Source organism: Mesocricetus auratus, unplaced genomic scaffold, assembly GCF_017639785.1.
Source record: "Mesocricetus auratus isolate SY011 unplaced genomic scaffold, BCM_Maur_2.0 Super-Scaffold_100009, whole genome shotgun sequence".
NCBI lineage: Eukaryota > Metazoa > Chordata > Mammalia > Rodentia > Cricetidae > Mesocricetus > Mesocricetus auratus.
Window position 1 is genome coordinate 70,502,139 of NW_024429193.1, and position 22,081 is coordinate 70,524,219.

Genomic DNA, 22,081 nt, shown 5'->3' on the forward strand with positions numbered 1-22,081 from the left:
TTATGGGGGCACACATAGCACTGTATAGGTGGAGGTCAGAGGACAACTTTCAAGAGTCACTCATCTCCTTCCATCATGTCAGCTCCAGGGATGAAACTCAGGTCCTCAGGTTTGGTGGCAAGTCACCAAACTGGGCCCTTTAAATATTTATTTCCTGTAAAAGACTTAAACATCCTCAGATTCTGGTATCTGCAGGGGTCTTTTGATACAAAGGGATAATTATACAAATACAGCTTTGAACATAACTAAAAAGGAATCACAATTGTACTGTATTAAACAAAAAAAGAGCATCTTGAAGCAAAATGTGTAAAACTAGGGTAAATATATTATCATTTAATACAGATATTAGTATTTGTGGACATATAAAACAATGTTTTAACATTAGCTGTAGCCAGGCATGGTAGTGCACACCTTTAATACCAGCACTCCAGAGGCAGAGGCAGATGGATTATTGTTAGTTTGAGGACAGCCTGGTCTACAGAATGAATTTCAGAAAGACCAGGGCTACATAGCAAGACCCTGTCTGAAAAAAACAAAAACAAAACAAAAGAGAAAAAATGACATTAGCTGTAACATTTGGTGCATTAAAACTTGCACCAAATCAATAGCTAGTCCTTTCTAGGCAATACAATTGCAATACATTTACTCTTAAAGGTAGCAATGCTGTTAAAAATATACATTCAAATTACTTATGTGGTTTAAAATACAGCAACACTTAAAAAACAAAATGAAAATAATTTTGAACTATTTTTTTTTCCTTTTTTGTTCTTCAAGATAGAGTTTCTGTATAGCCTTAGCTGTCCTACAATTTATTTTCAGACTCTTTCAAAGGTAAGCTTCTACCACTAGGGGAATGTAGCTCAGTGGTAGACTGCTCAATTAGCATGCATCTTGCTTCTGAGTTCTAATCACCCCCGGAGGTGGGGGACAACACATGGAACAGGACACAGGGACTTCTTCCTTCACAGATTCTTTTAGTTACAATACAAAGAGAACTACCCATGGGCTCGTATATTTGAGTGCCTGTTCTCCAGTTGGTAACAACTGTTTGGGAAAGTCTAGGAGGTATGGCCTTGTTTAAGAAGTGTGTCACTGGGGCTGGAGAGATGGCTCAGCCGTTAAAGGTTAGGCTCACAACCAAAAAATATAAGAGTTCGGTTCCCAGTACCCACGGCTGTCTCTCCAGCCACCTTTTTTGTCTTATGCCACACCCGCGTGCTCGGACACGACACAGACAGTACAAAAAAAAAAAAAAAAGAAGTGTGTCACTGGAGGTGGGCTTTGAGTTTCAAAAGCCCACACCAGACCCAGTTTCTTGGGCTTGTGGGTCAGATGTGAGCTCTCAGTTACTTCTCCAGTGCCATGCCTGCCTGCTACCATGCTCACCTACCCTGATGATCATGGACTCACCCTCTGAAACTGTAGGCACAAGTAAACAATATATATATATATATATATGTATATTGTTTAAGTATATTGTATATACATAAAAAGTTCCCTGGTCATGATGCTTTGTCACAGAAATAAAGGAGTAACTAAGACACCAAGTATTGCATCTTTTGATAACATGTGGTTCTCTACTTTTTAGATCCATTTAGAGAGTATCATGTCTGCTTCTTAGTCCATACTTCTCATCACTATAAGGCAAATCATCATTACAAGGCAGCCCAGCATACCATCTGGAAATCAGAATCCACCTAAAATGGCCAATCTGGCTTTGTAGTATAATGTAGCTCACTTTATATGCTAGATTTAGGTGTTCTCTGTCAGGGAGTTGTACACTTCAGCTCAGCCTACAGGTTAAATCCCATCTACTTCTTGTTTTTATGCATGAGATCCCATTGGAGCAGTTATAGCTCAAGTTCATATTATCCATGGCTGCTTTCACATGGCAGGAACAGAGCTACATGTTGTGACAGAGCCTGTTGACCCACACAGAAAGGCTGCCAACCCTTCCTCTACATCACTCTTCTAAAAATCATCTTCAACATACATTTAAATGAGCTTCTGCTAAGCCTCACACTCTGAAGCCCTCTGGTGCTAAAACACACACACACAGATAGGTGCAGGGGTGAGCCCACAATATTGTCAATGCGGGTGTGGTCACCCCTACAGATAGGAACCCTCAAGGCCCTCTCATATTAATAGCAAAACTGCCACTACAAAGAATATAGATGTTACCATTCCCCATCATGGAGTCCCACCATATTAATAAATCATATTAATGCTAAAAAGTTGCTTTTTTAAAACCCTTAAGCATATCTTCACCCATGTAAGAAATGGAGAAAATGGAAAAAAAAAAAAAGCCCTAGATAGCAGATATTCTATCTATCACTATCTCCTCACCCTAAAATTATTGTAGACCTACCTCCTTAGTTAAAAGTATCTATTCCTGGATACTTCTCTTAAGTATCCAACTGGATATTCTCTTAAGAAACCAAAGAAGCTTTGGAAGGTACTGAATTCAAACTAAGGAACATAAAGATAACAATCCTTTATCCTTGTTAAAAACAATGCCAAATGCTAACCATAAAGATGCCTGAGTATTCTGAAGTATGCCTGACACTTCTGTGCCAACACAGAAATATCCCCTCCACTGTATGGGCCACAAAGATGCACATCCTTGAAAGTTAATGACAGGAAACAGTTTTCCCTTTCAGCAATTTTTAGCACCACTTCATTAGTATTAAGACCAAGCTTAGCTGGCCTGGGGAGGGACTTATCACGTGGGGAGGCAGAGGTACTCCGATCTCTGAGTTCAAGGCCAGCCTGGTCGACAGAGCAAGATTACACAGAGAAACCCTGTCTGGGGTAGGGGGACAGGAACCAAGCTTAAAATTATAATAATGCAAGGAAATATCAAAAGCCTGAGTTTGGAGAAACCATTCTTCCATTTCATTTATAAGTTCCCTGTGTGTTCTGAACATGTCTCAGTATCTAAATGCTCTACTGAAAGCCTCTAACTGTTGATAAAACAGAATTATAGGCTCTGGACTGAGTTGGCAGCTATGTTTAAAGACTGTTCCTCTTTTCAACTGCCATTTTCACTCACTTATGAAGCACCTCTTTGGGGAATGTCTCTTATTATGCCTGTGCTTAAGCTAACACAAATCTGTCCCATCCCCAAAACTGTAAAATCATTTTTCAGCTCTTTATTCGGTATCAGTAATCTCAGAAACCTAAATGCTTTAAGACTGAACTCCCATCGCTACCCACAATGTCAGCATATTACCCCAACTACTTTGCAGTCTTGAAAACTACATGGGGCAGGCCCTAAGGAGCAGCTCAGTTGCCAAAGCACCTGAGAACATGCACAAAGCCCTAGGTTCCATTCCCAGCCATACATAACCAGAAACAGTGGCACACAACACACCAGTAAGTTTAGCATTCAGGAAGTCAAGGCAGGATCAGGATGATTGGACGTTAAAGGTCATCCTCAGCTACACAGCAAGTTCAAGGTCAGCCTGGGACAAGAGACAGATTCAAAAAGCAAAGAGAAAGACTTAAGAGACAAAGGAAAAAAAGCACACGAACTACATGGATACCCATCTCTTAACCCAAAAGTCAACATCCAAAGCAAAGTCCGTTGCCGTTTCTGAATTCCTGCTCATGAGAAACTACTAGCATCCAGCTAAAAAACATTCAAAGCATTTCCTTTTCACGCCTCCTTCTGTGCAGCCCCCACATAATGTAAAAAGGTTGGTTTCCTAGAGAAACAAAATCCTAAAGCCAGCATGTCTTCGTCCTAAAGTATAATTTCTCCCAATCACTTGAAACCGCCCTCTCTGAAGCAGTTTTCAAATTCTTTTATGAACTGTAACCATGAGTCTATAGAAGTGCAAACTATCTTAACCCTAGTCAAGAATCTCCACCATTAGGTAGGTATTAGCTAACTTCCTAATTAGATCTCTCCTCTTACATTTTCTGACTCTGAGTCTTTAATATTTTGTTTGTATATGCTCTTTTCTTCCTGAAGGAGCCCTTTCAAGATTTGGCTCAGAGACTCCAATTATTCCTGGGTAGTCCAAAATCAACAGTTCCCTAATGGAAGGTGCAACGACAGTCCCTGGTATATAGTCATCTTGGAGTAATAAAGATAATACAGTTCCTCCTTTCCTACATTAAAAAAAACTATTTATTTTTACTCCTACTACATGCGTGTGATCATGACACATGTGGGGCAGAGGACAGCCTTGTAGGGTCAGTGTTCTCCTTCCACTGTTAGTTCTCTGAATTAGACTCAAGTCTTCAAATGTGAAGAAAGCAGCTTTACACACCGAGCCATCTCCTGCAGTTTTATGCAATTTGTATTTCATTGCCTCTGTCACATGTAAGAAAAGGTACCCCAAAGACCGAAAATATCAAATGTTGTTTTTCTACAGTCAATAAAGTACTTCTGTGACTTAAAACCAATTTGAAATCAGGTCCTCAAGTTAGTAAGCAACTTTGACCAGATGCAATATACACGAAAAGTAGAATTTCTTGGTTTACAGCCCCCTTCTTCCCAAAAAGCAGATTATGAAAAACTAGGTCTCTCAGTCATCTTTTTCAAAAAATGGAATATATGACTTTCTCTGGGTTACAAAATAAGGTTAACAGATCCAAAAACATGTTTTATTCTAAACTTAAAGTTGCATTCACCATTCAATATTTTCATGCCAATTCCCATTTACACTATGTAGAACTTACAGTGTTTTAAGAAAACATATAAAGAACAAAACATCTAAGGAAAAATAAAAGAGCTAGAAGATCCAAAAGAGGGCAATGTCATCAAAGAAATGGAAAAAAATTAAAAGTACTCAAGATTAAAAAGTTGGGACAGATGACAGAAGAGAATAACCAAAATCTATAAAAGCAAGAGAAGATAAAAGTCATGGTTGCCTTAGCATTTCTCAAACTGTATCTTGGAAGTTTGAGGAGACAGAAGATAAGAGAGTTGTTACATAATGCAGAACTAATAAACTTTTGGGCTAATTACTTTAAAAAGAGGGGGGAGAACAGGACCCAAACATTGTGAAATGTGAGAAACTTTCAAACAAATTTAATCGTGATCCTAAATGGAGAAATTAAGATGAATAGACAAGCCCAGGTTTCCATTCATTTCTACAGAGCAACTCTACTCTGCCCATCTTCAGCTGTCTGAATGGACCAGAATTCTCAGTTTTATACTACCTATGATCCTTGTTACATAAAATCCCACAATATGTTTAACCTTATATATGTGAAACATTTCTTTTCTGTACCTCTAATTTAAAGCACTCTTAAGATACCTGAATACTTTCTTGAGAAGGTTAAGAAGTTTCTCCTAAGTTGACAAGGTAAGTCAAGTAAGAAAAGTCACATGCATGCCCTTTCAATCCTAGGAAAAATGTCCCATCACATAAAATGTACTACTCTACCCCCAAAAATGATAAGAGCATTGGGAAAGAAGAAAGTGCTGCAACTTCTATAAAACGGTAACGCATTAAGTGTTCTCCCCAACTCAGTCTCAAAGAGGTGCGCATCCTAGGAACTTGGACTCTCCTGAGCTGCTGAAACATGCTAACGTCCTCCTTAGGAAGCAGAATCTCTGGACTTGGGAAATACCGTGTCTGGGGCACCAAGCTCCCGTGAGTACTAACACGAATATTGGTCTTTCTCTCAAGGGCAACTTCAAAAACAACAGCTAAGAAAGAAAGAAATTTTAAAGAATCGATTCAAGTGATTCCCACGTGGGAATCCATGGGAGTTTCCCTGAAACAAAAACCACTGTGTTGGACACAACTGGTGGCCAGGAAAATGTACAAGACAGACCTGTCCATGCATGGGCTTTCTCGATTTCCCTTTGCAAATTGGCGTGCAGAAAGGTGCAAACGTCCACTCTGGAGACACAGCTCCCCTATGTCAAAGCCCCTGTACTTGCATTACTCTTGGAAACTGATGCCTTCTCCCCTCAGAAGGAAGGAAAGGTCTCCAGGGCCAACCCTCCCGAGAAACAACAGCCAAACTCCAGCACCCAGCACCCACCGGCTCCCAATTGCAACCCTAGAACGCCCCCCTCCCCCGAGTCCACTCACGCTTCAGAGACGAGCGGCGGCGCTGGCAATGTGGGCTGGCTCCCTTCCTCCTTCAGGCTGAGGCGGCAGCTGCGAAAGGCTCGGCGCGGAACTGAGGAAGAAGCGGTGCTAGCGTCGCTCCACCAGGCAACCACCCGGGTCTCTTCCGCGCTGCCGGGGTAGAGGCGGCGGCGGCGACCCGCTCACCGTTTTTCCTCTTCCTGGGTCTCTGCAGGCTGTGGCTCCTGCCCGTCCTGGGCCACTCGTCCCGGGACAGTCACGATCGTAAGGCTCGAGGATTTTGTTTGGGGAAAGTTTCCTCTGGGCGGAGGCTGCGGCCGGCCCCCCGGGTCCCCCCCGGCCCCGCTGCCCTGGGGGGCTGGGGCGGGGAGGGGGCGCCGAAAACTCCCGGAGTCCCGCCGAGGAGCCGAGGGGGGCGGCGGCGAGCCCAAGAAGAAGCCCCCCCAGAGGGGGTGGAGGGGAGGGGAGGGGAGGGGAAGGAGAGGACGGCGGCGCCCGGGCCGCTCACCACGCCGCCGCGGCCGCTTCACATCGGGGTCCCCGCCCCCCCGGCCCGGGGATGGCTCCTGGGCTGGGGGCCCCGGCTCATACACTCCGCGAAGGGATGCTACGGCCCCGGGCGGCCGGACCGGACGGCGGCTAAGCTGGGGGCCCGGCGGGCTCGGATCGGCGCCGCCCCCGCTCCCGGCTCCCGCATGTGTCGCGGCGGCCGGGACCCCCTCCCTACACCTCGGGGGGTCCTTCGCCCCACGCCCCGGGGCGAGGCAGAAAGCCCAGCCCCTCGCGGGCGTCCTCTCCCGGCTGAGCAGCTACCAGTCCCGACCCGCAGCAGCCGCCTCCCTGCCCCCCGGCCGCGGGCTCCGGCTCCGGCTCCGGCTCCGGCTGGGGCTCCGGCTCCGGCGTGTACAGCAGCCGCTGCCGGCCGGGAAAGGTAAGGGGGGGAAGCAGACGGCGGCCGCGGCTCCCGCTGGCCCGGGCTGAGGCGAAGGTCTCGGCGGCGGTCAGTGCACGGGCGTCCGGTCTCTCGGATGCTCGCTCACTCTCTCGCTCGCACGCTCTCACCGGCGGCGGCGGCGGCAGCGCCCGGAGCTCAGCTCCCTGTCTCCCTCGCTCTGTGCGGGGCTCTCGCCTCACTCCTGAGAGGGGCGGGAGGAGAGCGGCGCCCGGCGATGACGCAAGTCGCCTAGCAACCGCTCTCCTCCCCCTCCCTTCTCCTTCCTCTCAGCGCCTTCCTTTGCTGGTCTTTACTCCCCCTCTCCAGCCACCCCGCCCCGGGAGGCGGCGGCGCGCTCTGATGACGCATCAAGGGAAGAGGAAGTCGAGATCTGCGAGCGGGTGGGTGCGCCTCGGGCCGCGGGACTGCTGCTGCTGCTGCTGCTACCGCCGCCGCCGCCGCCGCCGCCGCCACCGCCTCTTCGGCCGCGTCAGAACTGGAGAGGAAGGGGAGGAGCCCAGGCGAGCCTAAGCTGCCGCCTGATCCTACCCCTGACCCGAGGGCGGCGCGGAGGGAGAGCTCCGTGGCCGTTCCCTCCAGGGCAGGTGCCGACTGCTCCTCTGGCAACGAGGAGGAGGCCCAGGCCCCGGGGCCGGGCTAGGGCGCGCACCACCCGAAGGTGAGGCAATTGGCCCGGAGCAGGCTCTTGAACAGCGAGACGGGTGGAAAAGTTGCCCTACAGCCCAGCTGCTGCACCTGCTCCCGGGAGCAAGCGCCCCACCCTTCCCGTGGCGTGGGGGTGAAACCTCGAGCCGCCGCTTTATGCGTGGTCGTGGTGCGGTGCGAAGGTCTGATGAGTGAGCGAGCGAGCGAATGAATGAATGAATGCATGCATGCATGCGTGCCTCTCGCATCGCAGCCCCGGAACTCGGCCATGGTGATGGAAGTGCAAGTGTTTTGTAAATTGCGGCTCGGAAACCTGAGAGTTGTAATACACCCCCCACCCCCACTCTCGAGCCGCGAAAGGAAAGGGATGCGGCTTGACGTTGGGATGGGAGCCGCAACTTCAGGCTTTTGTGGGAAAGTAGGTGAATTGCCGGGTTTGGGGAGCAGAGGGCTTAAAGAGAACCAACTCTGGGATATTATAGACGGTTTTTTTAATGTTTTCAAGGAGCGGATGTAGTCGAGCCTCCCTTTTAAGAGTCATTCTTGCTTGTCTCAAGAATTTTTTGGAGAACTGATCTTGTTCATTACAGTGCTCCTTACTATCTTCAAAAAATGTTGGCCCTCGCCTTAGGACTTACTCAAAAGCGCTCGAGCGTGTGCGTGCTCTCTCTCTCTCTCTCTCTCTCTCTCTCTCTCTCTCTCTCTCTCTCTCTCTCTCTCTCTCTCTCCCTCTCTCCTCTCCCTCCTCCCTCCCTCCCTCCCTCTCCCTCTCTGTCTCTCCCTCCCTTCTTCATTCCTTTCCTCCCTCACCCCCCCCCCCCGTTATTAACAAATAATATTGGGCTGTTTGTCCTACAGATTCTGTTTAAGTTTTAGGAATAACTACTGAAATGTAAACTGGTTCAGTAGTAAAAGAATTTTCAACGTTAAAAAGGACCACAATCTCAGAAATCTGTCTGGAACCTTTTTTTTTTTTTTTTTTTTTTTTTTTTTTGAGACAGGGTTTCTCTGTATTGTTTTGGAGGCTGTCCAGGAACTCGCTGGGTAGACCAGGCTGGCCTCGAACTCTCAGAGATTCGCCTGCCTCTGCCTCCTGAGTGCTGGGATTAAAGGCATGCGCCACCAATGTCTGGTGGGAGAATGAGATTAAAACAGCAGCAAAGATGAAGGGAAACAAATTCCACAGCTGTGTGGCTGGACCCTGCACCGACCCCTCCTCTGGAAGCAGCAGTGATGGGTATCAAAGGCGCTGTAGGTCTTCCAACCTTGCTTGTGGAGATGGACCAAAGGCACCATCTATGTATTTGGGAAGCCCAGGGTTTCGCCAGGTCTTCCACCGCATACAAACAGTAGATCAATGAAATGTCTACATTGATAAATCACGGTTGTATATTTGTGCAAAGGCGGGACACACACACACACACACAAGTAAGGACAGACTCACAAGTTGCACCAGGCCCTGTTGTACCTCACCTGAAATCCCAGGAGTCAAGTATCTCTCCCTAGTTAACGCTGGGTTTGACTGTCTACAAACACGATCCATTAAACCTGCCAAGTTCAAGTTAGACTCACAGGGAATCAGATCAATAACCAACATGGCTGCAACAGCATAATCCTTTTTGTTGACCTCTCTCCCATACAGCAGAAATTAAAGGAATACAATGTAGGTTTAGAGTTAGTAGTTTAATTTTGTGAACTTTGAGTGGGAAGAGTGCAAACTACAGAGCTTTGCAACTGAGAGTGCTTCCAGAAACCTGTGTGCCCTGCAGTGTTCAAAGGCCTAATCTGTTTCACTGCCAATGGTTCCACTTTAGAACCTCATCACTGAGGGACAGAATGGCTCTCAGAAGAGCCCCAAGCCATTTACTGAGGAAGCAACTCCACTAAGCTTACTAAATAAGCTCCGTTCACCTCCCCTTCCAGCCTGGTAACAGGAGAAAACAGCTGTTAAACACTGGCTGCTAGAGAGGAGGCAATTCATACATCTCCAACTTGTTCTATATCCTCTCAGTTCCAAATATTGCCTGTTAATCAAGAGGAGAAGTACATCAGTTAAATCAGATTTCCAAAAAAGTAACTCAGGATCAAAAACTTATTTTGGCTAATGTTTCTTTTTCTGGCTCATCAGTTTATCAAAGAACTGCATGACGTGTTAATCAGAGATATCTGTTTCATAATCAATGTTTTATTATCCCACACCAGTAGTTTCTGCTGTCAAAGATTACATAACCTAGCTTATCTGGCAAAATTTCTAAAAATGCCACTATAGTATATCAATTCATTTTACGCATTTTTGAGAAATAGACTCTAAACTATAAGGCAGTTGTGTGCTATGAGTAATTAACAAAGAAACTGCCCTGTAAACAGTCAACCAAGCCAATCAGTGGAGTTCTGCTAATCCTCCAAAAGCCCTCTAATGACCTTCCTAAATACAACTCTTCCCTCCCTGGAAGTTACTGTTATTCTGACCTTTGTGGCAATCATTTCCTTGTTTTTCTTTATTGTTTTATCACAGGTGTTCATCCCTAAGCATTACATTGTTTATTTTTTTCCCTTTCTTGTGAATGGTATATAAATGAGATAATATGTAATCTGTTATGCTTACCATATTTGCTCAACTACTGTAATCCATATGTTCTTCAGGTTTTTAGAGCTAGTTTGTTCCCTTTCATTGCTGTATATACAAGTGTCACATTGTAACAATATGTGACAGTTTGTTTAGCCATTTTGTTGTTGGTGAAAGCCTGGGTTCAGTTTGAGGCGGCAATAAATGCTGTTGCAAATAATTCCTTAAATTTGTATTTCGTCATCTACATCAGTTTCTGTGTGGCCTGTACTTAACAGTATATATCATAAACATGAGTAAATAATGTCACACAGTTTATAACATGATACAGTCACATTAGCTAATAGGAGTGCCATTGCTCCACACCTCACAGCTCTTGGCAAACTCAATTTTCTCATCCTGGTCATTGTGAAGAGTACCTCATTTCAGTTTTAACTTCCATTTCCCCAATTACTGACTGTGTTGAGAACCTCTCATAGATCCACTGTTGTATTAGTCTGGGGCCTCTGTAGGAACAGAATTAATAGAAAGGGAATGTGTTAGAATGGTTTACAGACTGCACAAGCTAGTCCAATGGCTGGCTGTCTACTAAAGAAAGGGACAAGAATCCAGTTGTGTTCAGTCCGTGAGGATAGATGCCTCAGCTGTTTCATTGTACACCAGAATTCCAAAGAAGTGGGCTCCAATACCAGTGAAGGAGTGGACTTGGCAGCAAGGGTGAGAGCAAGCAGGCAGAAGGAGCCCGCTTCCTTCTCTGTGTCTTCCATCTAGACGGCCAGCAGAAGGTGTGGCCCAGATGAAGGCAGCTCTTCCCCCCTCAGAAGATCTGGATTGAACGTGGGATCTTCCCCTTCAAATGATTTAAGTAAGCAAAAAAGTCCCACACGTTATACCTAGCCAGTTGGGTTTTAGTTAATCCCAGATGTAGAGCGGTTGACATCCAAGAATTGCCATCACATCTATATTGATAACAATTGGGTTCTTTATTTTTCTAATGTGTAATCTCTGAAACGCCCACAATTTCCAATGTCTTTTTTTGTAGTCCATATTTGAACACCAAGATCAGGGTACAGTAATGCCACCAAATGAGTTATACTTGGGAGAGATTCTTTTTTGTTTGTTTTTTTTGGAGGAACAGGTTGACATAGGGTTTCCCTGGCTGTTCTGGAACTCACTCTGTAGACCAGGCTGGCCTCAATTTGTGGTGGAGGGAATGGGGGACAGAGGCTTTCTAAAATTAGAATTTAGCTTACCTAATTTATGAATTGATCATAAACTTTAAAGTAGGATACATACATGCATATATTTCTTCCAAATGTTTTTTTCAACTATTAAAAATATAAATCTTTATTGTATTATAATTTTCCTCAGTTCATAAAGGCATTGTTAAAGCTGTAAGAGTGAAATCTCTCTTGTTGCTTTATATTTTTCTCACAGACAATTGCAAGAAACTGTTTTCCCACCAGATCTTTTGTATTTTTCATTTCCTTGGTTCATTGATTTTATAAAAGTCACAATGGCTTATTCTTTCCTCCTACAGCCCCTACTAAAATATATGGAATTATTTTTATAATTTTATTCAGTAATTCCACATATACTGTGACAAACCACCCAGTATACTACATTTAACTGTTATTATTTCTTATCGAAGCTCTTTGTTAAGACTTCATGATATTTTAAAGCTGGAGGAAGCCGAGGCCTTGAGAAGTAAAGCAATTTACCCAGAGTCAGGAAAGCAAGCAAATAGCAAAGCTAGCTCCACCCCAAGTCTTCAAAAACAGACCATTCCATCACACCGACTCAGCCTTCCGGAGAAATAAAGCAGACTGATTCCCTAGGTGTATAGAATATTGTTCAGTCACATGTAGCGAAGCTCTGACTTGAGTAAGTTTCTTTCTGGCCTCAGCGTTTTGGGACCTGCAAAAGACAGGGAAGACTCCCTGGGAAGGAGAAAGGTCCAGGAAGAGACTAAGAAAAGATAATGGGAGGGGGGATGTAATCAGTGCATTCTTTATATATGAAATAGTGGAAGGTTACTTTTTGCATGAGTGACATCTTTTAAGATTAATAATGCTTAAGATGAATTAAATAATAGGAAACTTGCTTTAAAAATGAAATTTTTCTTCTCTTTTTCCTTTGACTTAGAATCAATCCACTATATTCCCTGATATGAATGCAGTCAACCTAAGGTGCTTTTCTTATTTGGACATCAGTTCCTGGGATGCACACAGTAGGAGAGAACATTCACAAGTTGCCTTCTCTAGTTTCTGACTATGGCGGCAGGAACAAAAGGCATTCAGATAGTATACCACGTGATGGCAGGAACCAGACTCTACCATTTTTTGCTTGTGTGCTACCATTGAGCTCAGATAGTGGTCTGAGCAACTTTCATAACAGGCCTGCACTTCAAGACATAAATCAAGTAAGTGTGTGACTACTCTAGCCTAGTGAGATTGGGTTACATCTGCCTTTGTGACCTGATATGACAATGTTACCCACTTCTGTGGTGCTAGGTATACAGAACCATGAGTTTGGAATTCTAATTTAAGCTGTAAAAGAACCCGTAGACAAGACTCAGGAGGCAAGACTGTAGAATCCCAAGTTTGATGCCAGCCTGGGTTACACAGTGAGACCCTTTACTTAAAAAACATGAAAAGCCTGTCTCTTCTGTAAACTAGGTGCCACGTTGGGTCTGCTTTCTTTTAGGTAGATGCTTACTGAAGAAGGTTTGTTTTCAACAAACAGGTTTCCATTTCAAAGACGAACAGCTTTTGGCACTCCAGGGTTAGTATCTCCCTCTCTGGTCTACTATTTCACATGGAGAGAATCACATCAGAAATGTGATGCCAGCTGCCTGCACCATAGCTGGCATCCCCAAACTGTTCCTACACCAGCGCATGAGCCAGACTCACTGTTCTTTCACCCCTACCCAGCAGCCTTTCAGGCTTGGAGTTAAGAATGGCAGTTGGTAGAAGAGCCTACTTAGAACACAGGAAACATCCTCTAAGTCCACAGCAGAGTCTGGGAGATAGATGATTCAGTAACTAAAACATTTGCTATGCAATTGTGGGGACCAGAGTTTAAATTTCCAAAACCTATGTAAGAATGTTATGGCAGCCCACCTGTGATTCTAATTCTAAAAGTGGAAAGTGGATTCCTGGACCAAGCTAACTGGCCAAACTAGTCATATTGGCAAGCATTGGGTTCAATTGAGAAACCATGCCTCCGTTAAGAAGGTGAAGAGTGGTCAAAGAGAACTCATGTCAACCTTGAGTCACCACAACCAAGTATACACACCCACACTCGCAAACATGCAAACACACACAAATGGGGGTAAATCCACATCAGATACAATTTTCCTACAACTGTTGGCCAACTGCTAATTGAGGGAATTTCTCAGCAAATGTATCTCATTGTATCTTTTTCCGATCATACTACATTTATTACCTAACCCACACATACTCCCCAAATGTCCCCAAAGCAGTCTTAATTACAGATTCCTTTCACTGTACTAAGTAACAATTCCCAACTCTCCTTGGTCTCTCCCTTTCTCACACACATACACACAGCCCATCAGACTTGTGAGTAATGAATGGTGCAAATAACACAACAGGTATAAACATATGGAAGGGTTACTGTTTCTCTTCATAAAAGTTCAGCTGGGAGAAGACATTGTTATGCAGTCCTGTAATCCCAGTATTCCAGAACTGGAAAGCAGGGCATCAGGAGGTGAAGGCCAGCCTGGACCATATAGTGAAACTTAAAAAAAGAGGAGGAGGAGGAGGAGGAGAAGTTGGCTGACAGGTAGTCCAGAAGCGATGCAGATGCTCACTGATGCCATCGGGTACCCAGATGCATCAGTTTCTTCTCTCCTCGATGTAACCATATGTATGGTGTAACCATACACTGTACACCATACACCAGCGAGAAACCAGCAAGGGAAGAATGATGGCAAGAAAGACACGCTAGTTGGGAACTTCCTCTGGCAATAGGAGCTTCCAGTATGGCTTGTTCACATTTTGACAGGATGCTCAAAAACCTCGACTAGAACCCGGGCTGTCCTGTACTTTCAAAGCCCTGTCCCCATTGTCCCACCTCAGGGTAGCCAGGTGTCACCTCTGAAAGGATCTCTAAGATCCCCCACCAGCTGGGAGCCAAGGATTCAAACACAGGAGCCTGGAGGGGGCAGGGACAGCACTTTACATTCAAACCTAAGCCCAGGCTATTTCTTTTCCTTTGGCATGTGTTTCCTGTTGAGATTTATCATCTGGTTGGCAAGTATAACAAAAGGCTACTAATCCAAAAACGTCACATCCAGGTTGCTCCTTCCCCCAGGATGTCCAGAGCACTTCCATTGAGATCCCACTGGCAGGGTGTCTGGAGGTAACTCCCTGTTCCAAACAGCTGAGAAATGCTTTGGCTGGCCACTACTGTCTAAAGGTTGGAGGTCTGTAAGTGAGGAACGTAGAGAGATAGGTAGAAAATGACCAGACACACAAAGGACTGCGGTCTCCCCTAGAGATGAAATACTATTGTCTAACCCTGGAAATGCTTCTGTTCTGGAAAGCAGTTTTCCTTGTATGCTTTTCACAGGAATATGCAGTTGGAGAAGCTGCTCTTTTTTTTTCTTGTAGTTTTTAAAACTGAAATTTTAATTTTAGGATCATCTTTTAATAAATGAAATTGTGATCTCCATATGGCTGACATTTCCTCTTTTGTTATGAAAAACACATTTATTACTGCATGCTAACCTCTTTTTCTTAGACTCAAGTAAAAGAATGTTTATATCTTCCTTTCCTTTTCAAACAAAAAGTTGAAACTAGAGTTACAAGTCCAGCACAAATAGCTTTATCTTGAACAGCTTAGGAATAAGTTGCCAACCATATGCCCTCTTGTCCCAAATTCTTAAAGGTATCTATGTATGGTATTCTTATTAATAGTCACAACTAACAGTCTTGCTAATACAATCCTAGGACCTCATTAAAGTCAGTTATTCCCCTCATATCATTATATGCCTGATAGCAAGGCCAGGAGCCACTTCAGAATGTGTTGTGTTCAATTGTCCCATCACTTTACTCTCCCACAAAATAAATAAATGAATGAATGAATAAATAAATGCCCTTTGGCTTTCATGAGCTTGATCTTTTCAAGATGACAACTAATAATTTTGTAAATATGCCTCGACTTCAACCTGTTGGTGTTCAGCAAGAGCATCACCAAGATAGCACCGTTTGTGTCAGCCTAGTACTGACAGCACTCGCCGCAGTCACTTGATGGAAACGGTGCCTTCTTCGTGAGGAAGTACCTCCAGAGTGAAGCTGCTGAACTGTTTACTTGAAATTAGTACTAACTTTTAAGCAAATATGTTAGCTTTCTGTTCATATGATATTCTTTATCAAACTTTTATTCTCTTCATTTTATCATTATGGATTGTTATTTTTTATTTTGTTCAGTGGGCTATGATTTGTTAGCATTAATGATTGTTTTGATGTTCAAATTGGCCTATATTTAGCTAGCAGAATCCCCTTTAGCATATACTCAATCATTTTGGTCCATTATTCTCTAAATATTTATTTTTACACTTATTAAAAACTTGTTTTTTTAAATTATGAGGTCGAGGGAGTATATGTACACCTATGCACTGAGCCTGAGGAGGCCAGCAGAGGGGACTAGATCACCCGGAGCTGAAATTATGGGTGGTTTTGAGCCACTTCATATGGACACTGGGAACCAAACTCTATTCCTCTTCAAGAGCCTCAACCACCAAGCCATCTTCTCCAGCCTCTTTTTACATTTTATACTGTGTGCATGAATGTTAAAGTATGTGTACAGGCCGGAGGGACATTTGCAGGAGGTGATTCTCTTTCCCCCATGTAGGTCCCAGGGACTGAACTCTTGACATCGAGTGCCTTTACCTACTGAGCCATCTCGTCAGCTCTGAATATTTTCTTCCTTTAAAACACAACAAAATGTACCAGGCTCATCTTGTACTTTCCTTGCCCCGGTGATGGAATCAGTCATTTCTCAGAGGAGTGTGTTGCCAAGCAAATTACAGAACAATCAGATAAATTCGAATCCCAGATGAATAATGAATAAATGTTTTGTATAGATATGTTCCATGCATAAGTTTATATGCAAGGAATGTTTGCTATTTATTATTTTTGGCTAAATCTGCACCCAGTCAAGAAGCCCTAGTTCCTCTTAAGTGACAATAGTACTTGGAAGCCAAGGTCTCTGCAGAACTGGTGGTTGCAGTTTCCATTCGTAACTCTTAGACTCCTGGAGAGCAGGATAGGCAGCACATGCACAAAGACATCACTTACACATACTGTAAGAACAAATGTCATAGACACATTGCATCCCATAACTTCACACTGGCAGTTTCGTCTGGTTCAACAGTGTTTGTTTGTTTGTTTGTTTGTTTTGTTGTTGCTGTTCTTCCTATAGTGAGAAATCTGGCTACAGTTATCCCTAATACGTCTATTTACTTAATTATCCCTTTGGCTGCCACTGCCCTCCTCAGCATGGCCTCTGTGCCACCTGCACATGAAGACACCTTCTCACCCCAGGTTGGGCCTTACGGCTCACCGGCTAACCCCAGAGTGGAGGTGCATCTTCAGCTTCTTGGGATTTGGCCCTTCGAGTCGGATGCCAGCTTCATAGGGCTCGCCCTCTTTGAGTCTGTGCCACCCCACACTGGGTCATGCAGAAGCCGTCTACATCCTGAGATCCACAGACGCATCTCCAGAGAGGCTGGCTGGCGCCTCCTCACCCTTCTCGTGTGAGTGGATGCTGTCGTGCTGCCCTTCACACCTGTTTTTTGTATGAAGAAGCCACTGGAGCAGCCTCCAGAAACGGGCCACCTAGGGAAATTCTGATTCATTTGCACTGAACTGGAAGTAACCAGTATTTATTGACTAATAACAAAATTCAAGAGAAGTCAAAATTAGAAAAGTAGGCTCCTGGTTAGCAACCTGTGTCTGTTTATGCTTCCTCCCAAAACCCCCTAAAGTAACAAGAGTGGGATTTTTTTAAAGCTACAAAAAGCACCAGGAGAAGAAAAAAGGTGATGGCTGCAGAGAGTGAATGTCAGAAAATTCTAGGAGATAGAACATGGTACACATCAGGAGTGTCTGACTCGGAGACAAAGAAGCCATGGCTTGAGCTCCGACAAGTGTCTGGCAAGAAGAAGCCAGTCCGTCAGAACATGTGTGGCTGTCACAAATCACCAGCAGCCACTGCAAGGAGAAGGTAAACCAAGAGAGGACAGCATCAAAAGACATGCTAACACAGAGTGGTGGCGCAGGGAACCCCTAAAGTCTCAGCCACACACACAGAACTGCAGGCAACCACAGAATGCTGAGAACACCAATTGGTTATCCTATACCAAGTGGTCAACCCTGCAAACATACAAGTAATATTATACGGACTAAGCATATTGTATTAATGTATTTAGGTGTGTGTACATACACATACATATATATGCAACAACAATTAAAGAAAAAGAGGCCACAAATTCCAAAGAGAGCAAGGGGGACAGGTGAGAGAGTTTGGGAAAAGGAAAGAGGAGGAATCTCAAAACAACAACAACAACAACAAAAACAACAAACCATAAATGGCCATCAATGGTCACCAGATATTTGAAGAAAGTTCAGTGTAAAAGTCTAAAAAAAATTAGAAAACAACTGAAGAAAACTAAGACAATATGGAAGAGAAAAAGGCATCAGGACTGACTGTGACAAATGCATATTAAATAAAGGAGAACAAAGCTCAGCTGGTGGTCCTTGTCTGGCATGCACAGAGCCCTGGGTTCCATGCTGCAGTCCCGGAGCTCAGGATGTTCAGGTAGGAGGCTCAGAGTTCAAAGTCATCCTCTCACCTACATGGCACTTTGGAGGCCAGCCTGGACTACATGAGACCCCACTTCAAAAGGAAAAAAGTTCAATAGAGGTGTGTGTGTGTGTGTGTGTGTGTGTGTGTTGAAATTATTAAAGATTCATCTTCAATAATGGGAAATTAATAGATTATGTCCCAATGTAAAAAGTAGGCTCCATCTGTATAAGCTTATAGATGCTAATACTAAAAGATGGGTCCTAAGAGTTGAAAGTGGCTGACTCTGTGGATTGCAAATCAGTCTCATAAAGGAGGAAAAAGGCAAGGGCTAATTTTTCTTTGTATGCCCCTGTACTATTTTGATGGAAACAACATAATTTAATTTAAAAGTTAAGCATGTCTAGCTTGATAGATCTTAATAAAGCATGCCATAAAAAGTAGCAGAAAGTGTTGGGGAAGTCTTATGTCAATAAAGCACTGTTGAGCCAATAGGAATCTAGATAGGTGGGACTAGGAGTCCAGGAGGACTCTGGGAAGGAGAAACACAAGAGAGTCAACATGTAACGCCATGGGGTAGGAAGCCCGGAACTATTCTCCGGTAAGAAACATACTTAGATTAACAATTATGGGGTAATTACTTAAGTCAGAGCAAGCCAGTAAGAAACAAGCAAGGCCAACAGCTTCATAATTAATATAGTCTCCTGTGTGTTTATTTGGGACTGATGCGGCTCTAGAACCAGGCTGGCAGGAAGGCTCCTCTCAAAGAAAAAGCTTCTCTTTACAAGAAAGTAGTGGGTGTGAATCCAGAGTCAGCACCAATTCTGTCATTCATGGCTTATGATGCTGCACATCTTTACATGTTTATAAATGGGGTTTATAAGTGGGGTCATCCTACTTTCCCTGCTATGTTAGTTCACTAGGGATTGATTCCTTAACAAACCCCAGGGGTTAGAGGGCTTGAACAACAGAAACTTACATGCTCATGGCCATGGGGGTTAAGGTGTTGGGTCCAGTGACCATGAGACATCTCTCCTTGATTTGCAGATGCCCATCTTCCCCCTGAGGTTTGTGTGTGTGTGTGTGTGTGTGTGTGTGTGTGTGTGTGTGTGTGTGTGTGTATGTGTGTGTTTGGATTCACTTACTCTTCTGACAAAGACGTCAGCAGTACTGGATTAGGGCTCTACTCTAACAGCCTGGTTTCAAATTTATCACCACTTTGAAAACCTTATCTGCAAATACAGTCATATCCTGAGCACTTGGGGGTTGGGTTCCCAACATAGGAATTTTGAGGGAACATGATTTAGCTGACAATATCTACCTGTTTCACTTTTGTATTTACTGATTGATTGATCTTTTTCCATGTGCCAACCTGAGTTATGAACTAAAGGCTGAAATTGAGATCAGCCTGGAAACTAAAACATACATTTAAAAATGAAGGCATAGCTTACCCACACAGTGCATTGCTTACAGGAAAAATTAAATTAACGAACTTAAATGAAGAAGATGGGAATTTTCTAAAGAGGAAAAGGTAAGAAGCATGGGAAAATCAGGATAACAAGTATTATTCCATGAGTACCCGTTATGTGCCAGCTCAAGTAGATGTACATAAATTTCATCATTTGCTTGTCACTACCACTCTGCTGGATAAATATTATCAAAACTGTGTGTTAGAAACCTCAGAGGTCTGGGAATATGGCTCGGTCAGTGAAAGACTTGGCATGTAAGCATGAGGACCTCAGTTTGGATCCCCAACACCCAAGTCAAAGGCTCAGAACATCGGCATGTGAGTGTACAAGACAATCCCTGAGGCTTGCTGACCAGTTGTCTAGCCAAATCAATGAACTGCAGGAGACCTTGTCAATGAAAAACCTTGTCTCAAAAGTGAGGTGGAGAAGTAATTAATAAGGACATATGGCATAGGCCTCTGGCATCCACATACATCCCACAAGCACACACAGACATGGACATCACGCACGCGCGCGCACACACACACACACACACACACACACACACACAGCAAACAAACCTCAAAGACTCAGTAACTCCTCAAAGCTGAGCAGTTTGTAATCATCTTGAATTTGGATCTATTTGGTACAAAGCCCAATACCCATATTTACTTCATTACTTATAATGGCTATTCTTGGTTGTCAACTGTATTTGGAATGAACTACAATCCAGAAATGGCAGGCACACCTATGAGAGATTTGCTGCTTGGTTTGAAGTGGGTGAATCCACTTCTAGTCCAGATCTTTGTGGTGGGAAGATACATGCCTTTGATCTGGATCTCGAGCTGGAAAAACGTACACCTTTGACCCAAGTTTTGAAGTGGGAAGATACACCTTTAATATCTGCAATACCTCTGCTGGAAATCTGTATAAGGACATAGAAGAAGAAAACCTTTCTCTCTGCCTGATTATCCTCCCCTGGCTAGCACATCCATTCCTTCACTGGTACTGGAGTCTACTTCTTCAGGATTCTAGGATATATGGAAGACCAACTGAGACATCCAGCCTTATGGGACTGGGCAACTACTAGATTTTTAGACTTTCCATTCACAGCTAGCCATTGTTGGGTTAGCTGGACTGCAGCCTGCAAGTCATTCCAACAAATCTCAAATATATATTTGTGTTTGTATTTATGGAGAGAAAGAGAGAGAGACACACACATTCCATTAAGTTCTATGACTCTAGAGAACCCTGACTAATACACTACTCTTTGCTGTGAGTCACATCCGGTGAGAAATTGTGGTTTGACACTATGTCTTTAAATTATTAAAGATTAAGCGATCTAAAAAGTATAATCTGTGTATAGATGACAACAATAAAGGAAACATCTGTATAAAGCACACACACTGCTTGAGAAAGACTACAGCTGGTGATGCTTCTTAAACATTCCTTTATACACGGTCTTTATCCCCATCTCCTCCCACCCCACCCCGCCTTCTCCCAGAATTAAGTTATTCTAGTCTTGTACACTCACCTCTCATTCATGCATACACACATTTTCATTTTTCATGTTAAAAATCATAAATTATGTGCTCTTCTGAGATTCCCTTTTCACTCCTTAACATTTGGTCCTCAGAATTAGCTTAGGGGAATAAGTGGTCCTAATAGTGGCCTCTCCGCTACTGGTGGTTTGGTGCTACCAACTGGTCTCTAGATTCCTGTTATCCCCACTGATGGGGGGCATTTCTCACCACCTGTCTTGATTTAAGGACAGACAATTCTGAGCTTCTCAGAATGCACTAGAACATTCCTCATCATTCAGCAAGAAGAGTGTCCTCTGTGCCCTACTAAGGAACACTATTTGCTATCGAGGTCTCTCTGGTGATAAGCATATTATTGCTAACCTCTTCCAATCTTCTGACACCTTTCACGTCTCTCTTCTAAGAAGTTCCAGTGTCTACTGTTATGTTTAACTTCAAGAGCTGGCATTCCACATTTTAAGTATACCACTCGTCATTCTACCAGGACATTGTGCCCTGAGTTACTAGGTAATGCACCTCTATTTGCATACTCTTCCCTGTCAAGCCTTGTATTCTGCCATTCTTAGTACTTTAAGAGCCATTCAGAGGTACATTCTCTGGTTCTTGCTGGTACATCCTTCCCAGGTTTCTGCAGTGATGTTTGATGAATAATCCCTTTTTTACATAACAGTATTTCCCTGTGTGGCTTATAAAAAGTCTTGTAATTATTGGTCTAGAAGCTGAGAAGAGATGTAAGGAAATACAGATGAGCATTATCTTGCAGTGCATTTGCTCTAGGTGAAGCCTGTGCACCAGCTCCAGGCAATAGAAGCCTGACTTTACTTAGCAAAGGAGAAACTCCAAAATACTGCAACTTAGAACACTGAGAGCAATCTGGAGATTTGAGTCTATCACCAAGGTACCCACATCAGAGAGGTCTCAGGGTGCTTCTTCCTAAGCAAGCCCCTGACTTTAGCTTAAGAAACCTGCTGGGCTCCAAAGCCAATCTTCTTTACAGTTCTGTTTAGTTTGCCCTCAAATCTGAGTCTCATTTTCCAGCT

At 43.9% G+C, this 22,081-nt stretch overlaps 1 protein-coding gene across 2 annotated transcripts in view; it reads right to left on the reverse strand.

Moving 5' to 3' along the window:
- The window catches only part of Fbxw7 (F-box and WD repeat domain containing 7), a 155,819-nt gene extending 148,633 nt beyond the window's left edge, over positions 1–7,186 (reverse strand). For both annotated transcript variants that reach the window (XM_013120630.3, XM_021233111.2), the window contains exon 1: positions 6,057–7,186. The gene's annotated coding sequence lies outside the window, so the exon portion shown is untranslated. The remainder of the gene's footprint in view (positions 1–6,056) is intronic.
- Between the last annotated feature and the right edge of the window lie 14,895 nt (positions 7,187–22,081).